Raw genomic sequence first — 24,428 nt, 5'->3', positions numbered from 1 at the left:
TTACCAAGAGCTAGTTGGAGAAGTAATAGCTTGGGTGTAGTTCGGGAAGGTTGTAAATTGGAGCTATTCTGTTTACTTGGGAAAATCTTGGTGTTTTACCTTAATGGTCCATATCTCAGTTCAGCTGAAAGCCTTTTGCCTATCAAATGAGAAAGTAGTTGCTATGAAGCCGGCTTTCTAATAGCTAATATGCTATCTAATGGGCTAGTTTGTTTGTTCTCTCTTCACATTTTGAGCTATTTATTCCTAAATCTGTTTTTTGCAAATGCAAGTCAGTGTAACTTCATTTCTGTCAATGAAAATGTGCTGACTTGTGCCAGCTGCAAAGCTGGCTCATTTCCTCATTGGTCCCAATGTTATATTGATCTATATCAATGAAGAGGTAAAGTGTCTCCTTGGGCCTTTAGAGATTAGCTGTCCTGCTGGAATACCCACCACCAGTTTCTATTTTGTTGTATCAAAATAGTTTTTATTGCTAACTATTCCCTGCAGAGAATTTAAAACATTCATTCTCTAATTATATCTCTTTACACTTTTTAGACGAAGAAAGTGGTGAGACTGATGTATATTGAACTAAAATGAGTTCTATTCTGCTTATAAATCTGGCATTTGAATTGCACCATTAAATCTTCTGTATTCCCAAAAAGAGAACCTCTGTGCACTGTTCCATTAGGGAAGAACTTCTTTTACTTCAGCAGCTACCCATTCCTGTCCCTTCATTTCTAATTAGTTCTCAGCAGCCCAGAGTGGTCTTAGCACTGTAAAGCAGCAACTCAAATACACAGTTCCTGCCCTGAGGAGATTATGAGTTCAGGCTACTGCCCTGCAAAGACTGACGTATGCCGTGAAGCAATTGGACAATTGGATTTGTGTATAACTTCTACAGGGTTGCAGATGTACTCAGGGGCATTAGAATGGCAAATTAAAGGTAGTAGGCATGGTAAAATGGACCTTATAGATTAACCAAAGACTATATACATAGCACAAGCTTTCAGGAGCCAAAGCTCACAAACTAAGGGTAGACAGAAAACAAGAAAAGGAGTATGTGATCACTCAAAACTCGTCCACATTTTCTACTTTCTCTTCTTTTGTTTAAACATTAAAATGCACAAATTCCTCTGGGCAGTGTTGTTCATGATTAGAGTGGAACAGCTGGGACTCCTAGGATGTGTTTTTATCTTTGCAACTAGCTACATATCTGATACTGGGTAAGCCATTACTCTTGGTTTGCCTATCTGTAATCTGGGAACTGATAACTACCTTAAAGGGATGTAATATGTTTTCTTTTACCTGGAAGCTGGGTGCTCACACTGCTCCAAGGAAGACCAGATATCTGCTGGGGGAAATGAATTTACCCTGGCACTCTCAGGTGTGCAAGTGTGTCATACATTACAACCATTTGGTGGGTGCTGCATGCTCCTTTTTCCTGTTGCAGGTCCCTTCTCTGTTGCACTGGCTGGCAATTTTGTATTGGAGGACTAGAGCCCCTTTTGGTGTCCCTCCCACCCCACAACTCCACCTTTAAAGTAAGGGAAGAGACATACTAATGCTTTGGTGAAGGTAAAACACGCAACTACTGCCCAGGGAAGAAGATTGCATGGTTTCCAAGTCCTGAGTGTCAATGAAGTCCATTTAAGCTTTGGGAGAAAATATCTCACTCATTATTTCTCACTATATGGAAAAATGTTTCTCACTCTTCAGTTACCCCGATTTATCCTTCAGAGATCTCTGAAATAAACACCCATATTCTCTTTGTGTATAGGTGTATTGAAACACCTTCTTCTACAAATGATAGTAAGTTAATTATAAGCATTTCACACACTAGTTCAATATTGAATTTATATACCAATATCCCTTTATTCTTAAACTAGTATCTCTGACTCATGTTACTGACCACAGAACATGCAGGAATGTAACAGTTCTTGATATACTTGTGCTAATTGTAAACTTGTGATGGTATCTGATGGGCAAGTAAAAATCTGCCTGAGCCAAAAGGCCCATCTAATTAGTGTGGTTAGAGAACATTTCTATAGTCAATAGCACACAAGGGAATGATGCGGTTAGCTTTGTGTCCAGTTGCATTAGACTCGAGCCCAAATGATCAGAATATGTATCTAAAGCTGGATCATCTGTGGGAAGCCTTTTACATATGTTCATTTTTGAGCTCACATTCTCAGAGGTATAACAAGACACCAGTGAGCAAATTCACTAGGTAATATTTATCATATAACAAATGCAAAATTTTAAAGAACTTCATAATTTTTTCCTGTTTGATTATTTTTGGAAGATCTTACTTAAATTCCCCACTCCTGCTAACATAAGTTCAGCTCCTAAAAGGTTTAAGGTATATTCAGGTCATAGCTACGGTAAGTAATGTAATCTTATACAGAGCAAGCCAAATTGACTTAAAGCTTGTTAGAGCCAGCAGTCTGTCTACAACAGATTCATAACAGCACTTCTGTAGTGCAGCTGTACTATGGACAGGTTTTTCGGGTCCCCCCCAATCACATTTCCTTTGAGTATTCAAAAACCCCTGAAATCAATGCTTACTGGTTGTCATCTTTAAAAACTTGTTTGGAAAGAATATCTCATATTATCACAAGGATGTTGAGTTCTGAAGAGTACAAGTCCATCAGGACTGTTTGTCACACCATCAGCTCCAGGGACACGCGTCCTCTCATTGCGTTCTTATTTCTGACATATCTACATTTTTGTTGTCTCCGCAAAATAATCTGTCATTATAACCAATGCCATTTTCCAGCAATGTGAAAATCTCCACTGACGGTCAGGAAAAAAGATTTTAATCTAATGCGTTCTACAAATGTCACTCTAAGTACAAAAAGGAGACTTACCATCTTCTATTTGATAAATGGAGACTGATTACCAAAGGATTAATTAGAAAATGTGTGTACGATATCTTGAACACACAAAACAGTACAAAGATACAAGGAATTATTACTGACATTTGTCACCTTTCAGGAGTGTTATGTTTATCTTCAAACACAATTCTCTAAAACTGCTAAAGGCTCACAGGGAATATTACCCTCTACGTCTCCTAAAGACACATAGTGCCTTTCTGTAATTATGCCCTTCTCATCCCACCCTCATAGTATGTCACCATGATGCCTTTGGTAATGCTGAGCACTTGGTAGCATGTTCCATGTGCCATAATTTGGGAGTAAGAAGCCAGGACTTTCCAACACATTCCAGGACTTTCTAAAACATCCTATTTCTAGCATTCAATGGCTTCTCACATCGATGCATACACATTTAATAATGGAACTTGTTGGTAAGTAGGGTTTTCTTCTGTGACAATTTTAAATATTTTTTTATTAAAAGATGAAAAATTGCATGGGACCCAAATTCAGGTGTCTTGTGTTCTCATTCTTTGTGACGGGCTTGGCTTCTCATCTGAGAGGTTCTCAACCTTTTTAGACTCAAGCCATCCTTCCGTAATTTTTCTGAATTTAGCAGCAGTCATCTCAAAATGTTCTAAAAAATTAACTAATGACAAGTTTATAAATGGGCATTAAAACTCCCTCCTCCCTGAAATTCCTTTGACCTCATATTAGAGCTCTTCTTTATTTAAAAGAATAGATTTTTTAAATTAAATTAAGAACATGGAAATAAAGCAGAAACACTGCCATTAAGGCAATTGTTACAGTTGAGAAGTTATGGAAACACAGGAAGTCAGAACATTAAAACTCTTCAGGGGGATGCCAGCAACCATTCAGACTGGGCTGGTTCAGCTAGCCTCTCTCTACTGTGAGCGGTTCCACAAAGCAGGAACAGGTCACACTGGGCAGTTCCCAGGAGGATGTGTACAACCCATGGCACCCTTAAATCATGTTGCTGAACTCTAGTTGAGAATCACTACTTTAGCTAGACTGTGTCCTCCATATTAGTGCACAGTGGTCCCCACTTTTGCAGAGTCCCTGTGGTATATCCTGGACATATGAAGTTGAGCTGGGCATCTTGGTCCAGAGGAAAATTAGACCATAAAGCATCCAAAAATAAGGGTCATGAAGCACTGCAGCAGCATTACTTTAAAAACAAAAATCAAGGTTTAGACCCATTTTTGGTATGTCTGCTGCAACCTATTTTACTATAATTGCATAAAGGTAGGCAAACAATGCACATCAAGTCATGTAAATCCAAATGGTCCGATTTCCAAAGGAACTGAGCCATCCTCACTGATTTCACTTGTAAATCACAGAATCCTAGAGCAGTACGGCTGGAAGGGACCTCCAGAAGTCATCTCGTCTAATCTCCTGCATGGGGATCATCCCTATCCAAACCACCCCATACAAATCCATAATCTAAACTCTTGGTAAAATTACCATCAACCCTGATGCACCCTAATCTGCTACAAGTAAAGCAGGGTAACCCTGGCAGTCAGCATCCTGCTTCCATAACAGGTTGTTAATATTGCTCAAGAGATCCAAGGTTAGAGGGCCACGTTCCCAGCTACTGAGGAAGGCAAAACTCCTCACAGTCCATACCAATCAGACTGTGTAGTAAAATGCCTTCCTGACCCCAGCTATACTGAAGAGTTTGACCCTGAATGGAGGGGCTAGACCTCCAGCCAGGAACCTCCAGTTTTAACCTTCTCCCAACACAAGCATTGGCACATCCCAGTTAAAATTCCCAGCCTTGGCTGCAGCCAGCACCCACTGCCTCTAATTAACCTCTAGAAGTTGGCAGAAGGCACAGTAGATTTGCACCTTATAGACTAACTAAATCAGAGATGCATAGGCTTTCATAAGCAGTAATGTACTTCAGTGATACTCAACCTTTTGGCCGTCTGAGCCAGATGAGTGGCAGAGGACTGGTCTGCAGGCCGGATTGAGCTGGGTGGTCCAGCACCACCCTCTCCCTGCCCCATATGCTGGGATTGGTCCCAGTGGGCCCAACACTGCCCTCTTTCACCCCCCCCACCCCCACACACACACCAGGATTGGTTCCCAGGGGCCTGGCACACCCCCTCCCAGCTCTTGATACTGGGATTGGATCCCTTAGGTCCTGGCACTGCTGCACCTGGTCCTGCATGCTAGGAATGGGCATTGCACCCAGCACACAGGGCCCACGGCTCCTGGTGGATCTGGAAATTTGGTAGCATGGGCACTCTTCTGTCAACTTTCTGAACCAGTGGAGAGTTCCCTGGGCTGGTTGCGGGGTGGGTGTGTGCCATGGGCTGTATCTGGTCCTTGGGCTGGGGGGGTTGAGCACCCCGACTTATTTTATCAGATTCTATGAAGGGACTGAAGGAAGCAGACCTACCAAATAGAGAACAGCGATTAAAATACAAAAGGTAGGAAAGGGGGAGGAAAAGAGAAAGCAGTCTGCTGAGACAGGCAAGTGCTCACAGGCAACTGGACAAGAAGGTGACAATCTTAAATTACAACGCAGAAAATTTATGTTGGATTGGGAAGAACTTTCTAAATATGAGGGCAGGTGACGCACTAGAATAGAGGCTGGAATCTCAATCCCTAGAAATTTTGAAGTGCCGTTGATGCAAGCATGTTGCTGGGAAAATTTAGATAGCAATGAAGCTGCCTTGATTTGGGGTTTGGACTAAGTCCTTAGTTCCCTTCCTGATCCATTTTTCTATGATTCTTTGTTATTGACTTTATGGGCTGATAATGAATTTTAAATATAAGGAGATGAATGCTTTGAGAGTGTATTTTATTAAAAGCGCTTATTGTAACTTCAAAGCAAAAACAGTAAGCAGAGGAAAACCTTTCTGTGTTATGAAAATAAAATGTTTGGGAGGGCTTCTGTGGCCTTTGTCCAGTTCATATGGTAAATGACAACAAACCCAAGAGATATATATGAAGGCCACTAAATCACTGAATGTTAGTAAACTTCCTTACTTGTCTAGGCTACAATATACTACCAGTCAACATATCTACAGTAGAATAAAAGGAGCTGGCAGGAACACCTATACTTATGATTGTCTAATGATTTCCATTATCCAACTCAAGTTTCAGTTGCTCATAATTTTACCGAACTGTAATTCTTAGGTTGAAGTTTTTTATGACCTATGTCTACCTCAGACTCATTTTTCTAAAAACATTTTGGGAAAATGGTTTGTGTTTTTCCCAGATTGTGGAAAACAGTATATTCTTCCATTAACTAAAGAAGTCTTGAAGCTGCATTGGTGAAAAGCTTTTGTACATTCATGCTTTGGAGCAGAAATGTGACTTCTAGCTCAATGGTCAGTGCAGGGTCCTACACAAGGCTTCTGCTGTACCTGAGAAAATCAATCCATATTTGATCATATTGTAAGACCTTGAAAAGCCATGTTTGCTCATGTTGAGTAAGGAGTTTTTTAAGGAATTCTGTTGAGCATGCTCCTTCCCCATGAAATGCTGTACCTGCCTTCATTCCTCTTTTGATTTTGCAGTTCCTTCTCATAACTCTCTGGTGCTCTCAGTGCTCCCCCTACTGAGGCCCAAGGAGTATGGAGGAGAAGGAAGCCTCTGACTAGAAAAGAAAGAGCAAGGGTATGCAGAGGGCTGGGACACAGATAGACATGCAGGGATAGGAGAGGGTAGGAGCACAGACTGGTGCAAATAGAAAGCAGCAGAGGTGTACAAGCTGGGAACAGGAACAGAAGTTAGAAACAGAGTGGACAAGGCATAAGGGAAACATGATAAAGGATGGAGACAGGGCATGTAGGATCTACGTAGGAGTGCTTATCATGGTCTATAACTATAGAATACTCCCAAAGGCCTCAGATGATATTGTATCGGGGAAAAGATCATCTCTGGTCACTGCTCCCCAGATAGTACTTCGGCATTTCAGGTTATCTAGTTAAGACGGCTCTTGTCTGGCCTCATTTATTTCTGAGATCAAAAGGTACATAGTGAATGAGATGATGATTGCAGATAGGAAAAATGTCCAACACATGTGGCGGTTGTGTCCCATCCTGGAAAATTTGATTCTCTCCTTGTTGCTGCCCAGGGTTTCTGTGATGCTTGCAAGTCATATAAACCAAAACTGTTATAGGATACCACTGTGATCTTCAATTTCTGGGTGTCCAATCTGAGGTACCTGCTGATCACTCACAATTACAAGTGATGTCGGTAGAAGCTATGCTGGAAAAGGAACAAAGCAAGAGTCACAGAGGAGGAGATTCAGATTTCAAACTGTGTTAATATTTCCAAGTTACTGTTTTCTTTAAATGTAGTAATACAAAGTTGCCTGTCCTTTCATCTTGCTGCTGTTTCTTCTGAATACATTTCCTACTAAGTGGGGTCTGCTGTTTTTGAGTATTCATCATCCACAAGCCAATCACCATAATCTCTGAAACACTGCACCATATTATTTTGCACCATATCATTTGGGGATTCTCTTTCTCCTGCTCCAGACTCCTCTGGACTCTTATGAACCTTTCCCCAAATGCTTTTCAGGCCTAGCTACATGCCAAAACCATCTCGGTCTCAATCAGTTTTTCCCCACTTGGCGTTAGCTTTACTTCTCACTGCATCTCTTCATTCCTTTCATGGTCTTTTTTGCTGACTCCATAGATCCACTTCAGCACCCGTATTTCCATCATCCGCTCTGGCAGACACAGCCACGCTGGTGGCATTAGTTAATGAGTAGCACCAGTCCCAAACCCAAATAAATGGGGAAATTTTGTCTCTGATAGGTAGTTGGCCATAAAAAAACAAATTAAATTTAGAATATATAGGCCGCATCCAGCCAACCAGGGGGGTACACGTGTAGTGGCACAAATTGCCTCAGTACACACCCCTGCACATGTGCTTCATTTTGGACAAATTGTCCCGCAATGGGTTGCCTTTTCCCAGCTCTTTCTGGCTCTTTGGCTAGGGAGGCTGTGGCAGCACTGGTGCTGGCCCCAGCAGTCTTACCTGGTGGAGTGCTGGAGCAGCAGGGACAGAAGTTGGGCAGCACAGAGGCCTGGCCAGCAGCCAGAGCATTGCTCTGGACGGCCCAGCCTCCATTTGTGCCAGTGCACGTTTGTTTTGCATATTTATGCTGCTTTTGTTTCTGGGGTTTTTTTGCTACTGAGAAATTCAGGTAGCAAATTTTGCTGCCACATTGCAAATTTGCAGCACAGCACATGTTTTAACATTCATTGTGTACAGTTTGTAATGCCACAAACTGCACGTCCCTGCTCACCTGGATGTGACCATAGGGTCCACAGGAAAGTTCTTCCCTTATGTACATCTACCAAAGTTTTTCAGACTGCCTGATGATTTTGCATGTGGACATGAATAAGGACATTGGGGATGATACTAAACTCATTTTCACTCTGACCAAAGAAAAAAATTGAATACATTTTGAAATTTGCCCTTGGGGACCTCTAAGCAACTTGCCTTGAAGTCAATATGCTCAGTTAAATCAGACATGGGTTCCCCTGTGCTTTGCACACTGGCTAGTGAAGAGGCATATAGCTTTCTGCCATCACTCATTACCCTTGAATCTAGGATCTTAGAGAGTTTTTACAAGTTAAATAAGCCTCAGGACTGATCTACCTTGCACTGGCAGCAATAGTTCCCTCATGTTTCTGTTCCCTTTGTGGTCTGGCCAAGCGTTCTTCTCTCCACAGTACAACTCATGCTAAGGGTCAGTAGTGGATGGAATTCCCTGTACAAACAGACCCTCCTACAGGCTGGTGCCACCAGATTCCACCTCCTTTGTGCTGCTGAAGTTGCACAAATGTCACAGATGGGAGATAAGGGTCTGGTATATAGTCTTTAGTGATTAGAGCATTAAGCAACTGTGCCTTGTGCCCTGTGCCAACCACCTGACTGCTAATACATTTTGTAACAAAGCTTTCACTGTACTTGAGCATCCCAACATATTGAACAAAAAGGGTTACCCCCAGCCATGTGGATATGCCTCTCTCACTCTCTCATTTATTTATTTGTTTGTGTTGGTCTCTCTCTTAATTGCTAATAGACATTTTCATTCCAAGAGCCTCCAAACACATTGTAATCCATGGTGCTTCTGTTGCTTTGATTTGTATCACTGGGATGTGAATGCAGTATAATTGCATATTGTTAAATGGGATGTCACTTTCTTTCCCTTGTTGGGGATGCCACGCTGTTCAGGAGACCCCAGTCTGTATAACAGACTTAGCGCTGCTCTGTTTGAAAGCAGTGGTGATCTCACGTTTTTTCTAATCATAACCTCTGAATTATTTAGTCATATATCCAGTGTTGGCATTCTATCATTGATAAGTATCCAATGGATGAAATGTCTCAGAGACTTCTAGTAAATGCAATTCAAGCTGCCGCAGTTTCTTGTTAGTTACAAAGCAATTAAAAGCAATTAGTGCTACTTAATGTGAATTGTTACCCAGTGAGTACACTAGCAAAATGATTATTTAAGGAAACAGCTCTAGGATGATCTGTGTAATTTTTCACAGTAACAGCCAATTGCTGCATTATACTAATGTGCTGTCGGTGCCTCTGGCATAATATGACACCAAAGTCCTGGCAAAAAAGAAAAAATTGGCATATAAGAAGTCTTCTGTTCATATATTGTAGCAAATATCTACCTTGATTTACCTACAAATGACAGTGAGGTTCATTTGAGTATGCATATTGCCAAGAATTGCAAAATCTAGAACTCTTGGTTCAGAAATGATACCTTTTATGAGACCAACTAGGAAATTGCAAAAAAAAATAATCTTTTTCTGCAAGCTTTTGGGCTCAAATGCCCTTCATCAAGCTCTGGGAAAATTTAAAGATGGTACAAAGTACCCATTGGTTGGAAATAAAGTTCATTTTTGCATAGTGGGTTGGAGATGGAACTCTGTTCCTCTACATTCATAGAGTATCTCTGTGAGTTCTTTTGAGTTGCTCTTCATAGACTTCCATTTCTAGCCCCCCTATGCAAAAATGAAGTTTGTTTCCTACCTATGGGGACTTTTTACCATCTTTAATTTTCCCAGAGCCTGATGAAGGCATTCGAGCCCAAAAGATTTAAGAAAAAGATTTTTTTTTTCAATTTCCTAGTTGGTCTAATAAAAGGTATCATTTCTGAACCAAGAGTTCTAGATTTACCAACACGGCTACCAGATACATCCCTGTTGCCAAGAATGGAATGCACTTGGGTATTGTACTTTCAAAAGGCTGAAATGATAAGCATGCATTCTGAAGGCATGCTAACAACCTAAAAGTCATTGGCCTTGATTGTTCTTTTCAGAAAAGTTACAAGAAGGAAGAATTTACTACAGAAATCCCTGCTGGATAATGTTTTTACTATTTTTATTGTCTGCTTGATAGAGTAGTGCTCATTACATCACAGATGTGGAAGAGGAAGCGTAGTGCTGGAGTGATGTAATTGTGAAGGTACAGGAATTATGTGAAAGCCATAATTGTTGTCAGTGATATCTTTATTGGACTGACTGCATGGTTCTGATAAGCAAGCTTTCACTGATGAGGAAAGAGATGATGAGAAGAGGAAGGGACCACTCAGGTGATGGATCAGAGAATATGGATCTGAATGGGCAGGCAGAGAGCATTTGGAGTCACAGTCTCATCTCTCCCCATCTTACCTGTGCATTGACGTCCAATAGTCTCAGTGTCTGAGTCCACAGAGTGCAAAAATTGCTTGAAGTTAATGCTGGCAGCATCTACAGCCTTTTGCAGCAAAAGAGCTCAGTGTACCTGTGGTTACTATTGTCTGGGCTACCCTACACAATTGTTCCTAGCTCAGTAACCATATTTTCCAGAGCTTTTCCTGGGGAGACACATCCACTTATTATGGGGATGTCCCTCAGTAGCTATTTATCTCATATTTGTATTACACTTTCACAAACCTATATGTAGACTCAGGTTGTGTCTACATATGCATTAATGTGCCTTTGCTACTGCGCATGAAATTTAGTGTCTCTAATATGAGATGCTACATAAATGTGCATCAGCTCACACTAATGTGCAGTAGCAAAGGTGTACCGTCCTTTTGTATGCACTAATTCTATTGCACATTATCACGATTTTTGCTGTGACCACTACTGTGCAGTAGAATTAGTCTATTGTGCACTGTCTCATGTTGATGCATGCAGCCATTAATTAACTTCTAACTTCATTAACTACCCAAAAAAGTATGGAATTAAAATCTACCAAACCAACCAGTAAATAAACCTATTATCTCCATCCCAGGTAACAAGATTAGTGACCTGAGTAAAAGAACTGGTAAAAGTGGCACAGATGACATCTACCCCCTTCAACTTAAATGACCGCTGAGGGAAATGATGAGTTATGTTAGAGATAAGTATCTCTATGTAGCGTCTCTGCTGCTAGAATATTTTTCATGTTCAACCAGCTTTAGAAGCTGGGTCCCTAAAGTGATTATCTCCCTGTTCTTGAGAATATATGTCCAAATTAAGGTTACTGAATGGTTGCTCTATTTTTCATCAAGGACTGGATGATCTGTGTAGAATCATAGACATTTGTCTCCAAGCGTTTCTTTATATCCTTAAGGCAGTTTTTTAGTCAATGCCCAGTGTTTGGTTAATGCTTCCTCTAGGATCTATTTCTATTATAAAGATAAGATTTTGTGTTGGGGGGAAGGCAGTGTCTGAATACACAGACAAAATCTATACACACATACACATACATTTTATGTGTGTGTGTATATAACTGGCATAGAAGTACAGAGAGCTTTTAAAATCTACAGTTCTTTCTTTTTAATAAAGCATAGTGCTGTGTACGTTAATTACAAATGAAATGCCTCGAGGTCTGACTGATGTTCTTTACAAGTCATTCCAAGTCATTTTTTCTTATTTGATTTATCTGAATCACTGCACTGTACCAACGCATTCAAATTGTTACATTGGTGCACTTTTTAGAATACAGACCATGCAGTCACTATATTAAGACTTAAAAATAGCTGTCTCTTTGGTTCACATCTTATACGGCCAGCTTTGAAGAGAAATAATCTTTGAAACCTAGAAAATATTTTTATTTGGATGAAGAAAGACGTATTTTTCAACTGACTGCTTTACAAACACTGATCCTACAATAATGTGTATCCGTGGGTGCATATAGATATAAATACGAAATGGTAAAATCAAGGTATCAGTGCTAGAAGTGTCTGCATGGAAATGTTTGATAATCAAGATGCTGTACTATTTAGTTTCTATAGATGCAGCATCATTTTCAAGTAAAAGAATAAAATATATTTTTTCTGCAGATTCTGGTCTCTTATGTGTAACATACCTTTGCTTAATTAATCATAGATGCACATTCATATGCATAAGTATTTTGTGCTGTCTGTGGTCACTCTTAAAATATTCTGTTACATTTGTAACTAAATATTTTAAAATTCATCATATTCCCTATACTAATAATAGGGATCAGTGAAAATAGCATATGTTTATGTAATTATCAAAGGCAACACTGGAAAATTTTTAACATTTTTTTTATGAACAACCATTGGTTGCATGTGTAGACTGATTAACAGTAGTGTGTGTATGTTGGAGAGAGAGAGAGAGATAAATGTGCAAATACATGTTTTGTATAAAGAAGTAATTCTCAACCAGGGATATCATGAGATCCTTTCAAGGGTGTTGCAGGGTGCCTGAAATATATTAGCACTGGGGTGCTACATTTACACATGATTCACCCAATTAAACTCAGAGATTTCAAATATGAATCTGTAGTGTTAAAAACATTCTGAGTTTTCTGTAACAGAATTTCTTTAATAAATTAATGTGTAGTCAGAAACAAGTGAAAGCTAAGAGCTACTATTTTCCAAGGGGTGCTTTGAGTTCAACATGGGGTCCCTTGAATTTTAAAAGATTTGAGAACCATTGGTATAAAGTGCATACATAAAGTTACGCTAGATAAATAGACATTCAAATGCTCAAGTGACTTCATATTCCAGTTACTTAAAAGCAAATGTTTAAAGACAAACTATTATTTTGGGGTGAAGCTGATATTCAGAAGTCCTGATTTCACTTGAAGTCAGCAAAAGTTCAGTATCTCTGCAAATTAGGGCCCCTTAAAGTCTTTCAGATTGAAAAAATATCCCAAATCAGTGGCCATATTTTAGAAGTTCGGTCTTTAACACTTCAAAGCATATACTCCCATCACCACAGTGAGTATTTCAGTTTGTCAATCTTCTGACCATTATACTTTATACAATATAGTACATTTATGCAATACACAGTAAGGTAGAGTCACCTCAGCTTCTCTCCCAGACACTGACAATGGAAGAATATTCATGAAGAAAGAGAAGTTGAAGTAGTGACAACTTCCCCTGCGGCACGCAGCTCAGAGAGAAGCAGAACTGACTAAGGATTTCATATAACCAAACTGGGCTATTTTGGGAAACTCCTGCTAAGTCCCAAATCTGCCTTGCTTGGTTTGCTGCCAAATGAGTCAATCAGTAACAAACCTGATTAGAACATTTTAGAATACAGCGAAAATGAATAAAAGGCAAGGAAGGTTGGGCTGGGGTGGGGAGGTGTTTGGCTTAGGAAATAGTTTTCAGGATTTGCCTTTATGGGTACAATATTTTTCTTAAAACTTTCTTAGCAGAGTTTCTCTGAGTCTTACAGAGGTCCAATTACTTAGTACGTCAGCCTGCTGTTGCTATACCAGCCATGCCAGATGGAGAAAAGACTTTAATCCATGTGGACTTATGCAGTCAGGGAAGCTTAAAAGTGAAGTTATGTAGTATGTATACATTTTTGGTCCTTTAATTTTTAATATTTCATTAAAAATAGCTCACCAACCTCATTAGTATTTAAAAAGTTTTCTAGTTCTTAATTACATCCAACTTTTTGCAGATGACTCTGTGTGTGTGTGTGTGTGTGTGTGTGTGTGTGTGTGTGAGTGTGACTAGAAATACTAGTAAGTGCTGTCATTAGTTTTTCCTTGTTTTTGCTAGTCTTGTTACACTGCTTCCATAATCTTTTATATATATATATGATCTCTTATTACATTTCACCCAGTTATCCCTGTATTGAGCCCTGTATTGTTTGACTAAAGGAGAGGTTTTCAACCTTTTTAAAAAGTGTACCCCTGGCAGCTGGATGTGGAGTAGGGAAGAGGGTGGCAGGGGCACGCAGCAAAGTGGGGTGGTAGGTGGCAGTGGTGGCCACCGCATGTGAGCTTTCCCACTCTCCATGTCCAGGAAGCCGGGTGGCACCCTCCCTACCCCCACCCCCACGCTGCTCCTGGAAGATGGAGGCATGGGTTGTTGGGTGGCAGCACTCCATTTCTGCCCACCCACGCACACCCCCTAGGGCTTTCCAAAGTATCCCCAGGGATACGCATACCCCCGGTTGACAACCCCTGGACTAAAACATCATTTGTTTAGCTATACATAATCTTCCAGACAGCCAGCTGGTTGTTACTAGAAGAGATCAACAGATGAAGAATTTACTGCTTCCCTCAGTAGTTTGTTCCAATAGTTAATTATTACTATACACTTGTGTCTGCTTTCCAAGATAGATAGATCATTTCTGTGAAGGATTTGACAGGGCAAAATTAGGGGTTGGTTCCTGCAAAAAGTTATGACTGTGCATAATACTGTTGACTTTGTTGTGACTGTGGGTGCCCACTCAAGTCAAAAGAAAGACTTGGTAGCTACAGGAATGTGAACCTGTGCACAAGAGTGAAAGAGATGTGCAGGAGTAGTGATAAAATGGAAGTCTGTCCCTTTATTCTGGAGGAACAGCTATCGCTATTATATCAGTAAGTCAGAGAAAAGTATAGTGTCCAGAATAAATATTTTAAGTCATTCATGTTAATAATTTCACTAATAAAATCAGTCATGATCAAAATTAATAGATTACAAAATAACAAAAAACAACTGTCAGAAATCATTCACTCACCAGCCACTTTAGTAGATTTAAATGTTTAACAGAAACACCAAAGTTCTTATCACAAGTGTGTCCCTTTGTTTGCCAAATATATATTTAAAATCTTCAGTAAGCCATATCAGGAGTAGAAAAAAATGTGGTTTGACTTGGAGTGATTGTTCCACACCTCCATGGTTCAATGGGGTTTCAGGAAGTCGTGAGTATGGCATGGTTCAGAGCCCAGGACCATACCAGGTAATGAACTGTAACTCAATGAGGCACAAGTCTCACTCATGGAATGAGATCATATCTATCAGCTATTTGCTACTTGGCACCAGTTATTTCACTTTTCATGCTTTTTTCACTGTGCTGATGAGCAGGTGGGGCAGAGTCCAATTACCTGCGTGGAAAAGGAAATAACTATACCATGGGGACCTGCTCTCTTGGCTGTGCTATAACTCACAATGTAGGTAGCCCATGCAGGTATCTCATACTCCCTTATCCTTCAGCCCATGCAGTAGAGGCTCCCAAACATTTTCTTATTGTTGTACCCCCTTCCAGATTTGCCAACTGCCTGTGTACCCTTGCCAGCATACTATTTCTATTTTAACTCCTTAAATGCCAACTATTATTACTGTTATAATAAAAATTAAATCCACCATTTCGCAATTTCTCCCACATACCGCCACAGAGATGTCCTGTGTACACCCAGGGGTTTGCATACCACAGTTTGGCAACCCCTGCCATAAAGGAAACCACTGTATACACAAGAGCAAATACTGAAAATGAACTATTCACAGCAAGAAAAGTATTCATCCAAATTGCAAATGTGTTGAAGAAACTCAGGATTGATTTGCAAATCAACTTAGCAAAACAATTAATAGGATGAATTTTATTCACAGCAAAATAGGCCAACCAGTTCTCTGTGTATACTTTCTCTATTAATTTCTGCTCTTAGGGATATGGCTATAAATAAGGACAAAGCAGCTATAATTGAAAATTGCTCCCTTGTCCCTTGCTTCACTTAGTTACTGCAAAAAAAAAAAAAAAGTTTCAGCTCTTGCATACAGTGGAAATCTTCAGGTCTTTGTTATGATCAGCAATGAATCACATTAGACTTTTCTGCTCATGCTGTGCTCCCGCTTGCAAGATGTTTGATTTACATGACATTGCAATACAAACTGTGTGAGGCATATGTTCTTTCTGTTCCCCCTGTCTGAGAACTGATGGCAGCTTCATTCCCAGTAAAGGCAACTGGAGAGCTATAACCCTTTGAATCCTGCTTAAGCATTCAGCAAAAACTTTAATGCTAACCATAGAAATGTGCTTCTTTATTTCTTATGTAATAAATTGTGAAGTGTGATCCTAGGTATAAGCACCAAAGATTTTTAGATCTATAACTGAAGTGTCAGGTCATGTGCTTTCTTTTGTGTGTTTGTATACTATTTTATTGCATACTGTATATTGTATTGTATTCTATTATATGCTATTTGTATGTTTGTATACTATTTCAAAGCTGACAAGGAACTCATCAATCCAGTTCTTTTCAGTTTTAATTGGACTTTTATATCCTAAATTTCTTAGTCATCTTTAATCAATTGTCTTTTCAAGCTTTGCCAGAGGTGACTAAAGCATGAAGTGAGTGCTCTTTAGGAATTAAAATAAATCAAATAGATCTCTCATTAGTATTTTACACCTAGACAAACAAATTCCAAGTAGGTGAGAACAGGTGCAGCTTCACTGACTGTAGTGGTGTTCCAGTGTGCTCAATTCAAGTCCACTCGCCTAGATTAACACATATTGGAGTATGAGTATAGCCTTTGAATATAGCCCTTAAATTCAGCTGGTTTTCTGCACTTGTAATATGAAATTTCTGGCATAACAACAAAACGATATGTCTGTTTTGTTCAGTTTTCATAACTGAATGTGAAATGAGCTCGTAAACATAAAGGAATGTGTTCAGACAAGGTGTTTTGGGTAAATCTGATATCTATTATTAGACCAATTCAAATAGTTGGAAAAATTCTTCTTTACAAGCTTTCGGGTATAAATACCCATTGTCAGGCTGAGGAAGCATCTGCAGGTGGTGTGTGTGCGCTCTTCCTGGATGGAATAAATAGTAAAGAAGTCAGAGGCTGGTATGCATGCAAGAAAGCCAGTCACTGAAGATGTACATTGAGGAGTCAGGGGGTGAAAGACAGGTTGGGTGGGGGGGGTTAAGAAGGAGAATGAGTGTAGCTGGTAAACAGTGGAGAGATACCTGCAGAGTCAGATGTCAGGCAGGTTATAATGTGTTGTAAATCCAATGTCTATATTTAGTCCATGATTTTTTGTATCAAGGAGGTTGATGAAGTGAAGTTCGTAGACTTGGCTGTGAAATGTGTTTTGTAAATTCCATTTGAGGATCTGGACTGAGAGATTAGAGACAGAGTGGTTTTCTTGTGAGAAATGTGCCCCCACAGGTAATTGGGAATTCTTGTCCTTGATAGATTTCCGGTGTGCGTTCATTCTGGTGTGCAGTTATTGTTTGGTCTCTCCTATGTATTTTCCGTCAGGGCATTCGGTGCACTGGATGAAATTATATTACATTTCTGGAGGTGCAGCTGTAAAATCCGGGAATGCGGATGGTTCTGTTGTGGGCTGTAGTTATTATACTGGGGGTGGTGTGTCATGAGAAGGGGTCTCCAAGGATGGCCATGATCTCCTAAGGCCCCTTGACTGTGCCAATTCAGCCCGATGGGCACCCTCTTTCCTCGCCCACCACATCTTGTTATAAATGTAATATAGGGAGGCTGCCTTCACATCTGGTTGGACATGGTCCTGATGGACTTTCCTGGACCCCATGGGTCCCCAGACCCCTTGTGGATCTGGTTTCAAAATAGATGTTTCGGGACACCCTAGCCTTATGGGCTATATGTGTAGCTCCAAACTGCCTCTTTACCATGCCCCAAGCCTCACAGATGGTATTGCTGTTGCCTCTCCCAGGCCTTGTTACAACTTAGCCCTTTGTCCTCACCAGGCTCTCTGCAGCCCTGTCTCTGCGCCTCTTGGCAGTAGGTTTCCTACAGCCCTGCCTTTCTGCCCCTTGTGCTGTGCCCTCATTGGTGCTGGGGTCCCCACACTGCAGTGGGCCCCGAATGAGGCCTCCTCCTTCCCCAAATAGCCTCACCCAAACCACCGGTGGTTATGAAATAACAAACAAAACATAAGCCCCTGGGCTATAACATAACACATAAATTCCCATTGTGCTCCACCCCTTTAAAAGAATCAGACTTTGCCACTGGCATTCCCAGAAGCTAGACTTGCCCTCAGGCCGCTTCCCCTAGCTTTTTCTAGGAGGGCTTCTTCCTGCTTGGCCACTGGCAGTGAACTGCCTCCCCTAGTTCCAGCCTGGGGTTTATATGGGCCCACGGCCCTGCCCCTTCTGGTCAGCTGACCATGTGCAGCTGCAGGCTAATTTGCTCTCTAGCCTGTTGCCTTGGTGACCTGCACCTGGGCTTCTGTCTGCCTCTTTGAGCTCTCCCTGTGCAGTTTCTCCTCTTCTAGCCCTGTGACATGGTGGAGATAGGTTGCAGGTTTTGGACTTCTTGTCATGGCATGGTCTGGATCCATTCAGTGTGTTCTGGGCCATAGGAAGTTAGCTTCTGGTTATAAGGTTAGTGAGGTTTGGTGCTTGTTTGAAGGCTAGGATGGGTGGTTCTGGGAAAATCTTTTTAAGAATTGGCTCTTCTTCTAGTATGGGTTGCAATTGTTTGAGGATTTTTCATGTAGGTTCGAGGGAGGGGTGATATGTCATAAACAGTGGTGTGGGATTTGTGGAGGTTTTTCTTCTGTACTGCAGCAATTCTTCACAGGGTATCTGGGTGGCTCTTTCAAACATATGATCTATCTCTCTGGATCTCTCTGGAGGAGTGTCCTTGTTGAATGAAAGCCTTTTTGAAATGTGTGAGGTGGCAATCTCTGGTCTTCTTCTCAGTGCAAATTCAGTGATATCTGAGGGCTTGGCTGTATATAACAGCTTCCTTGGTGTCTTTAGGATGATTGCTGGTTCTGCACAGATATGTATGTTGGTCTGTGGGTTTCTTGTATATATATTACCAGTGGTAAAATCTCTGGTGAGAAACCTACCTGTGGCATCCTTTCAACTTACTTTTCTCTTATTGCTACCTAGAAGAGGCATTAAAGATAGAAATGTCCCATGCTTAAATTTGCAAGTCAGATTGCATTAAAAAACATTAACAGGCATTCATATTTGAGGCAAATATTAGGCCTGTGTGAGTCAGCAGCAACCCAATCTGGATTCAGATCCGCATGGCTGTGATCCAATCTGGAGCTCCAGACTGGGTTTCCACCTCGATCTGGCTGAAATGCTCCAAAGCTTTGGAGCTGCCTCAGAGATCCAGACATAGGGTATAATGGGGAATCAATTAATATCTATAACTTTGTTGTTTTTTGTCTACTTTAGATGAAACTTGCAGAGATGATAGCCTCTGCTGAGAACATAAAGCCTGCCAAGTTTCAAGAAGATTGGTGCAGAGGTTCAGGGGGTACTGTACCACAAATTCTTGAAAGCAAAACTCATGTCACATCTATGTGTTACACCACAGCAGGGTCAAAACTGCAGGGGTGGTAGCTCTTGCTGAATCCACAAAGCCTGGAAAGTTTCAAGAAGATCGGTGCAGGCATTTGGGGGGAACTGCACCCCAGCTGTGGACAAGTAAAACTGGTGCCATGGGTGACCCTGTGTGTGTTAAGGTGCAGCAGGGTGACAACTGCAGGGATGGTGGCCCCTGCTGTGATGCCTGCCAGCTGTCGAGGAGATCAGTGCAGGGGGATTCTGGGGCCCTGCACACCTAGCTGCTGACAGACAAAACTCGTGCCATAGGTGCTTGTGGGACTGACTCTGTCTTGGGGTAGTTGATTGTCTGTATTGAGTCTTTCCTCTCCTTACTCTGGTTTTGTAGGTGCTAATTGATGGCAATTAACTGGCTACATTACCTAGGTCCTGTGTACTGAGCAGGTCCCTGAGTGAATCATGATGACTGGTAGCTGGTAACACAGCAGCTTAGCAGCCAGGCCTGCAGTAGTATCTCCCCTGCCCGCAAGTACCCATGTCACGAGTTTTGTCTGTCAGCACCTAGGGGTGCAGGGCCCCAGAAACCCCCTGCACCGATCTCCTCGACAGCTGGCAGGCATCATGGCCAAGCAGGGGCCACCATCCCTGCAGCTGTCATCCCGCTGTGCCTTAGCACAGGCAGTGTCACCCATGGCACGAGTTTTGCATGTCCACAGCTTGAGGGGCAGTTCCCCCCAAACCCCTTCACCGATCTTCTTGAAACTTGGCAGACTTTGTAGCCTCAGCAAGAGCTACCACCCCTGCAGTTTTGACCCCCACCCCCTTGGTGTAACATAGACACGTGACAGGAGTTTTGCTTTCAGGAATTTGGGGTACAGTTCCCCCAAACCCTTGCACTGATCTCCTTGAAACTTGGTAAGCTTTGTGGCCTCAGCATAGCCTACCACCCCTGCAGTTTTTACCCCTGTATGTTGTAACACTTAGACGTGACATGAGTTTTGCTTTCAAGAATTTGGGGTGCAGTTCCCCCAAAACCCCTCCACTGATCTTTTTGAAGCTTAGCAGACTTCATGCTCTCTGTAGAGTCTACCGTCTCTGAAATGTCTATCCAAATCAGACAAAAAAACAACAAAGTTATAGCCATTTTATTGTTTCCCCATTATACCCTATGGCCGAATCTCCGAGGCAGCTCCGAAGCGCTTCAGGAAGCTGAATGAGGCAGTGCTTCGACCCAGATGTGCTGTTTTGGACCCCAAAGCGTCTGAAGCTTCTCTGGATCTGAAGCTCTGTCCAAAGCCTGGCACAACCCTAGCAAATACCATGAAAATAAATTTTGCTCAAGTTTGCAAAAACTTTGGAAAAAGGTATCAGGATAAAACTCCAATATTTGTACAGTCTCTTTCATACATCCTCTGTTGAAACCAACCCATATCTAAGGGGATTTTCTTGGCAGACCCTACATTACAAATGGCAGATTTATTGCACTGAGTGAAGCAATCTAAAGCTATCAGTGCCTGCACAATATCTTCAGCATGAACTGAAAACAAAGATTTGATTGTGACTGTTTATCTGAAATGATTTATAAAACAGTCCTTTGCTTTGGGGTAGTGGAAGAAAAACATTGATGTTCTCTATCTGAATTCTTTTCTACCCCCCGCCCCCCCTTTTGAAGTTAAGGAACAGAAAAATTGCATAGTAGAATCAAATATCAAAGGCAATATTTGCTTTTATTTCTCCTTTCTGCACCATAGGTATAATTGCAGAATGACAGTGTGTTTAGATGGATTGATCATTAGCCTGGGAAGATAGGAACCTCTTGATTACAAATCTGGCTCTGACAATAACTGGTGTAAATTTGAGTAATGCACAAATTATTTGTTATTTCTATCACAGTACCACTTATCAAACAAAACCAGGACCAACTGTACTGTCCTGTAACTTTAGAAGGACGTAGTCCTGATCCAGAAAACAGTGAAATCGGTGAGAGATTGCCCAGCAACTTCAGCTGATTTTGGAATAGACCATGGGCAAAAGTTCCTACCCTGCAAAGACTGCTATCTAAATAGACCAAACAATGAGTGAAAGGGTTTACAGCGACAGCTCTGCTGTAGTTGGTGTAATAGAGGTGTTTATTTTAATGTCTGGGTAATGCCTTGAACACAAGAGGAGTTCTATAGCCTAAAGAGATTCTGTAACCAAAAGTGAGGGCTTAAAAGAAAACTTTGAATTCATGTTCAGATGCCTAAAATGAAGTGGCATCATTTAAAATGTCCCCTCAAAATCAATAGAAGATGCAGATGTGTGATGCTTCTGAAAATCAGGTTCTTTTGAACTTCTGTTTAGCTGCCCACCTATGGATTTAGGAGCGGAGCTTTAGTTTAGGGTATCAAAATCTGAAATCACTGGAGGAGTACTATAGTTCCCTGGGTGCATTATTGCCCCTTGATACATTTCCCATATGAGAATTACAACAGCCCTGATGTTTCATGACTAGAATTGCAAATCTTCTGTAATCAAGAGCTTTGAACCCCTTGGACCTTTGTCACTCTGATCTCCAAGGCAAAATGTCACATCCAAGAAGGAAACCACAATAAAATCAGAACCATATTATTTCATGGCTAAAAAAATAAAATATATAGATAAAATTGTATATGCGCATGTGTGTGTGTGTGTGTGTGTGTGTGTGTGTGTGTGTATTAGTGCCCATAAGGTTTGGGTCGGGGGGTGGGCCAAGGAGTTGGGGAGATTGTTGTTCTTTCCAGTTGTTCTTTTACACATACATAGATTTCTTTATGCTTCTTAAATTAACAGTTGCTACTTATTACTTCTTAGTGTGGAATTATAGTTGAACATAAATAATAGAAAAGACAAGAAACTAGTTATTTCATAGTGGAAAATAAATGGACCCATGTGTCATGCAGTTTTGGACGATGCAAAAAGTGACCTCTTAAGCAAATAGCAGATAATTTTCTGGTGATTAATATCTGGTAGGGTTACAAACCTGAATCATAGCTAAGAGCTACTAAGTCTGGGGGATACTATGCATTAAAATATTTTTTGTGGGAAGGGCTGTTTCATAGGACCTCAGTATAGTCCATATTGAGGCTTAAGTTCACACATTGAACTTCTGCATGCATGGAGACAACTTGAATTGAATAACAAAACTTCTATTGACTTCAGTTGTGCAGGCTCAGGCCTTAAGTGAGGGGTAGCATCTACCTTGGTTCTTTTATACACCCACTTTTTATAGGTCTAAGTGTTGGTAAAAGCCCAAGCAAAGATCAGGTTTATTGTCTCATCATCAGTTCCTCTTAATTAGATTTTTGGTAATGCCTGGAAATACTTTGGGTTCAGGATGTTCTCATAAGTTGAAAATAGAGTAGAGGGGGTGGGGGAAGATGTCATGGTTTTATTTATGGATCATCCATTGTAAACAGGTTTGTAATGGATATTTCTAGAATTCAGGTGACAGAGTAACAGTGTCTTCACTGGCATTCAAATATAGTCATTTTCCAGGCTGTATTTCACTACATGATATAAATCATTGTCTTTCAAACTGTTTTTTGGTTGTGGTTTTTAGATTTTAATGCATCTGGAGGACTTTAGCAAACAATACAATATGGGTTGTACACTGAAAAATGTAAGAATAAAGGAAATGACAGCATTCATCCAAACCTGTGTTAAAATAACTTAATAGAAGCAAACATCCTGCAGTCTCTGTACACAAAAAATCCAATTGACTTTAAAGGGAATTGCTCTTAGATTCACAAATGCATAGAGTTCAGGGCCAGTGGAGACCAATAGATCATCTGCACCTGCATGTGATCTGTTATTACATTTCACCCCGTTACCCTGTATTGAGCCCAATAAATTGTGTTTGACTAAAGCATGATTTGTGTTTAGCTATACATGTCTTCCAGACAGGCAGCCAGTCATTACTAGAAGAGATCAACGGATAGAGAATTTACCCCCTCTCTTAGTAGTTTGTTTCAATGTTTAATCATTACTACATATTTGTGTATTATTTCCAATTTGAATTTGTCTGGCTTCAGCTTTCAGTTGCAGGATCAGACCCTAACGATACACTGTCACTTGTTATTGAAGGCACAAACTGAAGCCTGCGGTGGGGTTGGGGGTGTGCTTATTGATTTCAAAATTTGCACTGATCAATGTCAGGAAACTTTCCTAGAATCGGAGTATAGATGGCAATGAGGAGGTATGAAAAAGACCTGACTGTAGTGTACTTGGTTTGATTGGTTGTTCTTTGCACACACTTTTTAAAAACTACAATAAATGATCATAAAAAGAGCTTGGAAGCTAATGTAAGAGAAGAGACGGCATATGGACATATAATAAATATATCATGGCTGAGGCTGAAGCACATTTTAGGTTTACCCTTCCTGGACTCCCTCCACCATATTCAAACAGCTCTGCTAGTATTGTTTTCTTGCTTACATCCCTGGAGCTATTCCCTTTGCTCCTCACCTGATTGGGGAAAATAGGACTGGAGAAGGACCGAAGGGACCTCCTGGGCCATTAAGCCCCATCCCCTGCATTCACAGGCAATCATTAACTCAATGAATCTCCGAATTCACCACTTCAAAACTTCATATACAACTGCATGGCACAATACCTCAAATACCAAGAGAACCCAGTAACATGCCATAGATAAAAGCTGGATAGATAAAGGCAATCCCAGTGACCTGCCACTGCTATGAAAGAAGTAGTTAGTTAACATATCCTCAGAAGATCTTAGCAAAAGAATCACACTTCCCACTACATAAGGCAAAAATCCCATTGTTCATGACAATCTGCTATGGGAAAAATTCCTTCGTGACCCTGAGTTTGGCTTACTGGTATAACCCTGAGCATAAGATGAAAATCCTCTAACAAGGAATCTTTAGGTGTACTTCACTTGAAGACCACTCTACAAGAGCCACCCCAACCTGGGAACAGCAAGCAATGACTTCCCAATGTACCGATTGACTGTTAAGCCAGAACGACTTCTTCTATCATACCATTGGAGGCGGAAAAGGATCTGGGGGTCATCATTGACTCCAA

Source organism: Crocodylus porosus, unplaced genomic scaffold, assembly GCF_001723895.1.
Source record: "Crocodylus porosus isolate Cpor-Errol unplaced genomic scaffold, CroPor_comp1, whole genome shotgun sequence".
In the NCBI taxonomy this organism is placed as follows: domain Eukaryota; kingdom Metazoa; phylum Chordata; order Crocodylia; family Crocodylidae; genus Crocodylus; species Crocodylus porosus.
The sequence above is the reverse complement of the archived record's forward strand: the minus strand, read 5'-3'. Positions refer to the sequence as shown.